We start from the raw sequence: 7,066 nt of genomic DNA, 5'->3' as shown, positions 1-7,066 counted from the left end.
GGCGGCTGTGAGAGCAGCGCGCTACCAGCAAGCCTTGCGCCGCTACCATAGCCGCAAGGTTCATGCCCAAAGCTTTGAGGAAGGCGACCTTGTTCTTCGGCGTGTTCAGTCGTCCAAGAATGACAACAAGTTGATGCCAAAGTGGGAAGGCCCTTATCGGGTAATACGAGTCACCAGGCCCGGCGCAGTCCGCCTGGAGACCGAAGATGCCGTCCCGGTGAGCAACTCCTGGAACATCGAGCATCTTCGCAAGTTTCACCCATAAGGCGCGGCTTGCCGGGCCTCCCGGCAAGCCACCTTTTGTACAAGCTTTGCCGGCAAGGCATGTAACCCTTCGTACAAAGCCAGGCGCAGACCTTGAGCATAAATAAATGAAGCGCTGGCACCCTAAGTCATAGCATGCATGCTAGGTTGAGTCTCTTCCTTGGTTAGGGTTGATAGTGCTCAGCAGTGACTAACCCCTAGCTTAGAGGTCGAGTGCGCATCTATCTGTTTCTCTTCTGTCCTCCTTTGGTTCGCAGGGCACATGAGCACTTCTGCCGAGCTACTTGGAAGAAAGAAAACGGACCGGCGTCCCGACCCCGGCAAACCAGAGTTGCCGGGGGCTGCAAGCACAAGGATCCAACCACGGCAAGATGAGATTGCCGGGGGCTACAGATCCAGATAAGTCTTTTATCCTCTGTCATGCATTCCGGAACAGGACTGGGGCATGTGAAACCTCGTTTTTATCTCTAGGCTGCCGTGCTCCCCTTTTTCCTATACCTAAGGATTATTTCCTGGGTCCGGATTTGGTTGTAGCCGCGGCGGCAAGGAGGTAGAACGAGGAGCCTAAATCCCACTTCATCCCTGCCTCCGCCAAGAGCGCGAGAACGGTCAAGTGGAGTGGGGGATGGCAAGGCCTGTTGCCGGGCGAAAAATGTTTATCTTAAACAATAACAAGGATTCGCTCCTTGTCAGGGGATTTACCCACGAACGAAAAACCTTGCAAGCATCCCTTTTTCAATAAAAACATCCCATACAGGTACAGTTCGTACGAAATGAAAAACATGAGCAAGGGGATTACAAGTTCTAAATTTAACAAAGGCCCGCAGGCTTACAAAATAAAGAAGAAGGATAAGATGCCCGTAATCCCTTTCTTGTCCCTCTCCTCAGGAGGCAGGTCAAGGAGGCAAGAGGGCAAAAGGGGCACCTAGGCAAGCTACGAGCGGCAGAAAGCACCAAGAGAACACCTCGGTGACTGCCCAGGGGCGGGCCGGTGATGACGGTGCCGGGAAAGGAGCTAGAAGACGAGGCGGTAGGATCGGCAGTACGCGACGAAGGCGTCGGTGCCCGCGTACTCCGAGTTGACGGCCTTGCCACCCGCCCTCTTCCTCTTCCGCAGCCTCCCGACGCCAGCCACCCAAGGAGACGGCCCCGAGAAGTTCAAGGAGCTGGCCCCACCCCCGGCAAAACTCTGCCGGAGGAGCGGCCAGGTGCAGATGTTGCTGCTGCCGCACCCGCCTAGGCGTCCGACGCCTAGTCGGACTCGTCCTCGCCGTCTGCCCCGCTGTCCTCCTCATCACTTTCGCTCGAGGTAGAGCTTCCATCGTCGGAATCTCCATCAGAGGAGCTCTCCACGCAGCACTTCAGGCGAGTCCCGAAGTCGCCGAAGACCTTGACGGAGAGCAGGCCGTCCTCCATTAATTTGAAGTAGAGGACGAGCCCCGCCGTCAGGCTGTGGATGCGAGCGAACGTATTCCACCCACGACGGAGGTACATGACCCGAGGAGCCGGGAAGTCAACGTCGACCCGCGTGCCCCCATTCCCACAACCCCTCACATGCAATCTGAGGGACTGGGGCGGGTCACGCTCCATCTCCTGAGCGAACGGGGCGGGAAGATGAAGACGGCGACGCGGAGGCCGGCGCAGCCTGATGAAAAACTCACGGGGCTGGTCTCCAACATGGCCTTCCATTGGAAAAGGCATCATTGGCGGGGGCGAAGCCGACGCACCGCCCCGTCCTCCTCTTCCCCGAGCACTACGACCTCTACCCCGGCCTCGCCCCCTCCCCCTTCCCCCCGCGGCCGGTTCCACCACCGCGGGCTCAGGAGGAGGAGGGACGCGCTGTCGGGCGGCGACCCTCGCTGCCACCGTCGAGGGACCAGGATTCCCCTTCTCCATGGCGAGTGAAAGGAAGAAGCAGAAGAGAGAGGAGATAGATGACGGAACAGTGCGGGACGCCATCCCCCTTCCCCCTCTTTATAAGGAGGCGGGGATGGGGCTCGGCCGCCCCACTCGGCCAATCCAGCCACCAAAGGCACGGGGAATCAGGACCGACCCGCTGCCCCAACCACCGCTTGCCACCCCAGGTGCATGGAGGACGCGTGGCGGACGTGCAAAACCGAGGGGACGGGCGAAGCGACCTCTCCCCAACCCGTGATCGTGGGGAGTGGACGCCTTGAAGACCGCGCCCCAGCCCCGCTCAGTAAATGAGCCGCGCCTCCACGCCTCCCTCTTTTTACAGGGAAGGCGCGAGCCGCCTCTTTACTACGATGTGACGCATGCGTGTGGACACCGCCCCACTGTTGGGAATCGTAGCATAATTTAAAATTTTCCTACGCTCACCAAGATGCATCTATGGAGTATACTAGCAATGAGGGGAAAGGAGTGCATCTACATACCCTTGTAGATCGCGAGCGGAAGCGTTCCAATGAACGTGGATGACGGAGTCGTACTCGCCGTGATCCAAATCACCGATGACCGAGTGCCGAACGGATGACACCTCCGCGTTCAACACACGTACGGTGCAGCGACGTCTCCTCCTTCTTGATCCAGCAAGGGGGAAGGAGAGGTTGATGGAGATCTAGCAGCACGACGGCGTGGTGGTGGATGCAGCAGGATGTCGGCAGGGCTTCGCCGAGCTTATACGAGAGAGAGAGGTGTTGCAGGGGAGGAGGGAGGCGCCCAAGGCTGAGATATCTTGCCCTCCCTCCCCCCCTTTATATAGGCCCCCTTGGGAGGGGGGCGCCGGCCAAACCCATCTAGGGTGGGGGGCGGCGGCCAAGGGGGGTGCCTTGCCCCCCAAGGCAAGTGGGAAGCCCCCCACCCTAGGGTTCCCAACCCTAGGCGCATGGAGGGGAGGCCCATGGGGGGGGCGCCCAGCCCACTAGGGGCTAGTTCCCTTCCCACTTCAGCCCACGGGGCCCTCCGGGATAGGTGGCCCCACCCGGTGGACCCCCGGGACCCTTCCGGTGGTCCCGGTACAATACCGGTAACCCCCGAAACTTTCCCGGTGGCCGAAACTTGACTTCCTATATATAATTCTTCACCTCCGGACCATTCCAGAACCTCTCGTGACGTCCGGGATCTCATCCGGGACTCCGAACAACTTTCGGGTTTCCGCATACACATATCTCTACAACCCTAGCGTCACCGAACCTTAAGTGTGTAGACCCTACGGGTTCGGGAGACATGCAGACATGACCGAGACGCCTCTCCGGTCAATAACCAACAGCGGGATCTGGATACCCATGTTGGCTCCCACATGTTCCACGATGATCTCATCGGATGAACCACGGTGTCGAGGATTCAATCAATCCCGTATACAATTCCCTTTGTCAATCGGTATGTTACTTGCCCGAGATTCGATCGTCGGTATCCCAATACCTTGTTCAATCTCGTTACCGGCAAGTCTCTTTACTCGTACCGCAATGCATGATCCCGTGACTAACGCCTTAGTCACATTGAGCTCATTATGATGATGCATTACCGAGTGGGCCCACAGATACCTCTCCGTCACACGGAGTGACAAATCCCAGTCTCGATCCGTGCCAACCCAACAGACACTTTCGGAGATACCCGTAGTGCACCTTTATAGTCACCCAGTTACGTTGTGACATTTGGCACACCCAAAGCACTCCTACGGTATCCGGGAGTTGCACGATCTCATGGTCTAAGGAAAAGATACTTGACATTAGAAAAGCTTTAGCAAACGAAACTACACGATCTTTTATGCTATGCTTAGGATTGGGTCTTGTCCATCACATCATTCTCCTAATGATGTGATCCCGTTATCAATGGCATCCAATGTCCATAGTCAGGAAACCATGACTATCTGTTGATCAATGAGCTAGTCAACTAGAGGCTTACTAGGGACACGTTGTGGTCTATGTATTCACACATGTATTATGATTTCCGGACAATACAATTATAGCATGAATAATAGACAATTACCATGAACAAAGAAATATAATAATAACCATTTATTATTGCCTATAGGGCATATTTCCAACAGTCTCCCACTTGCACTAGAGTCAATAATCTAGTTACATTGTGATGAATCGAACACCCATTGCGTCCTGGTGTTGATCATGTTTTGCCCTAGGGAGAGGTTTAGTCAACGGATCTGCTACATTCAGTCCGTGTGTACTTTACAAATATCTATGTCTCCATTTTGAACACTTTCACGAATGGAGTTGAAGCGACGCTTGATATGCCTGGTCTTCCTGTGAAACCTGGGCTCCTTCGCAAGGGCAATAGCTCCAGTGTTGTCACAGAAGAGAGTCATCGGGCCCGACGCATTGGGAATCACCCTAGGTCGGTAATGAACTCCTTCATCCAGACTGCTTCCTGTGCTGCCTCCGAGGCTGCCATGTACTCCGCTTCACATGTAGATCCCGCCACGACGCTTTGCTTGCAACTGCACCAGCTTACTGCTCCTCCATTCAAAATATACACGTATCTGGTTTGTGACTTCGAGTCATCCAGATCTGTGTCGAAGCTAGCGTCGACGTAACCCTTTACGACGAGCTCTTCGTCACCTCCATAAACGAGAAACATATCCTTAGTCCTTTTCAGGTACTTTAGGATATTCTTGACCGCTGTCCAGTGTTCCATGCCGGGATTACTTTGGTACCTTCCTACCAAACTTACGGCAAGGTTTACATCAGGTCTGGTACACAGCATGGCATACATAATAGACCCTATGGCTGAGGCATAGGGGATGACACTCATCTTTTCTCTATCTTCTGCCGTGGTCGGGCATTGAGCCGTGCTCAACTGCACACCTTGCAATACAGGCAAGAACCCCTTCTTGGACTGATCCATATTGAACTTCTTCAATATCTTGTCAAGGTATGTACTCTGTGAAAGACCAATGAGGCGTCTCGATCTATCTCTATAGATCTTGATGCCTAATATATAAGCAGCTTCTCCAAGGTCCTTCATTGAAAAACACTTATTCAAATAGGCCTTTATACTTTCCAAGAATTCTATATTATTTCCCATCAATAGTATGCCATCCACATATAATATGAGAAATGCTACAGAGCTCCCACTCACTTTCTTGTAAACACAGGCTTCTCCATAAGTCTGTGTAAACCCAAACGCTTTGATCATCTCATCAAAGCGAATGTTCCAACTCCGAGATGCTTGCACCAGCCCATAGATTGAGCGCTGGAGCTTGCATACTTTCTTAGCATTCTTAGGATCGACAAAACCTTCCGGCTGCATCATATACAACTCTTCCTTAAGGAAGCCGTTAAGGAATGCCGTTTTGACGTCCATCTGCCATATCTCATAATCATAGTATGCGGCAATTGCTAACATGATTCGGACGAACTTCAGCTTCGCTACGGGTGAGAAAGTCTCATCGTAGTCAACCCCTTGAACTTGTCGATAACCCTTAGCGACAAGTCGAGCTTTGTAGATGGTCACATTACCATCCGCGTCCGTCTTCTTCTTAAAGATCCATTTGTTTTCTATGGCTCGCCGATCATCGGGCAAGTCAGTCAAAGTCCATACTTCGTTTTCATACATGGATCCTATCTCGGATTTCATGGCTTCTAGCCATTTGTCGGAATCCGGGCCCGCCATCGCTTCTTCATAGTTCGAAGGTTCACCGTTGTCTAACAACATGATTTCCAGGACAGGGTTGCCGTACCACTCTGGTGCGGAACGTGTCCTTGTGGACCTACGAAGTTCAGTAGCAACTTGATCCGAAGCTTCATGATCATCATCATTAACTTCCTCCCCAGTCGGTGTAGGCACCACAGGAACATTTCCCGCGCTGCGCTACTTTCCGGTTCGGAAGGGGTGACTATCACCTCATCAAGTTCCACTTTCCTCCCACTCAATTCTTTCGAGAGAAACTCCTTCTCCAGAAAGGACCCGTTCTTGGCAACGAAGATCTTGCCTTCGGATCTGAGGTAGAAGGTATACCCAATAGTTTCCTTAGGGTATCCTATGAAGACGCATTTTTCCGACTTGGGTTCGAGCTTTTCAGGTTGAAGTTTCTTGACATAAGCATCGCATCCCCAAACTTTTAGAAACGACAGCTTAGGTTTCTTCCCAAACCATAATTCATACGGTGTCGTCTCAACGGATTTCGACGGAGCCCTATTTAAAGTGAATGCGGCAGTCTCTAAAGCATAGCCCCAAAATGAGAGCGGTAAATCGGTAAGAGACATCATAGATCGCACCATATCCAATAGAGTGCGATTACGACGTTCGGACACACCATTTCTCTGAGGTGTTCCAGGCGGCGTGAGTTGTGAAACTATTCCACATTTCCTTAAGTGTGCACCAAACTCGTGACTTAAATATTCTCCACCACGATCTGATCGTAAGAATTTTATTTTCCTGTCACGTTGATTCTCAACCTCACTCTGAAATTCCTTGAACTTTTCAAAGGTTTCAGACTTGTGTTTCATTAGGTAGACATACCCATATCTACTTAAGTCATCAGTGAGAGTGAGAACATAACGATATCCTCCGCGAGCCTCAACACTCATTGGACCGCACACATCGGTATGTATGATTTCCAATAAGTTGGTTGCTCGCTCCATTGTTCCGGAGAACGGAGTCTTGGTCATCTTACCCATGAGGCATGGTTCGCACGTGTCAAATGATTCGTAATCAAGAGACTCCAAAAGTCCATCTGCATGGAGCTTCTTCATGCGCTTGACACCAATGTGACCAAGGCGGCAGTGCCACAAGTATGTGGGACTATCGTTATCAACTTTACATCTTTTGGTATTCACACTATGAACATGTGTAACATCACGTTCGAGATTCATCAAAAATAAAC

Source organism: Triticum aestivum, chromosome 4D, assembly GCF_018294505.1.
Source record: "Triticum aestivum cultivar Chinese Spring chromosome 4D, IWGSC CS RefSeq v2.1, whole genome shotgun sequence".
Taxonomy (NCBI): Eukaryota; Viridiplantae; Streptophyta; class Magnoliopsida; order Poales; family Poaceae; genus Triticum; species Triticum aestivum.
Note: the sequence above shows the minus strand (reverse complement) of the source record.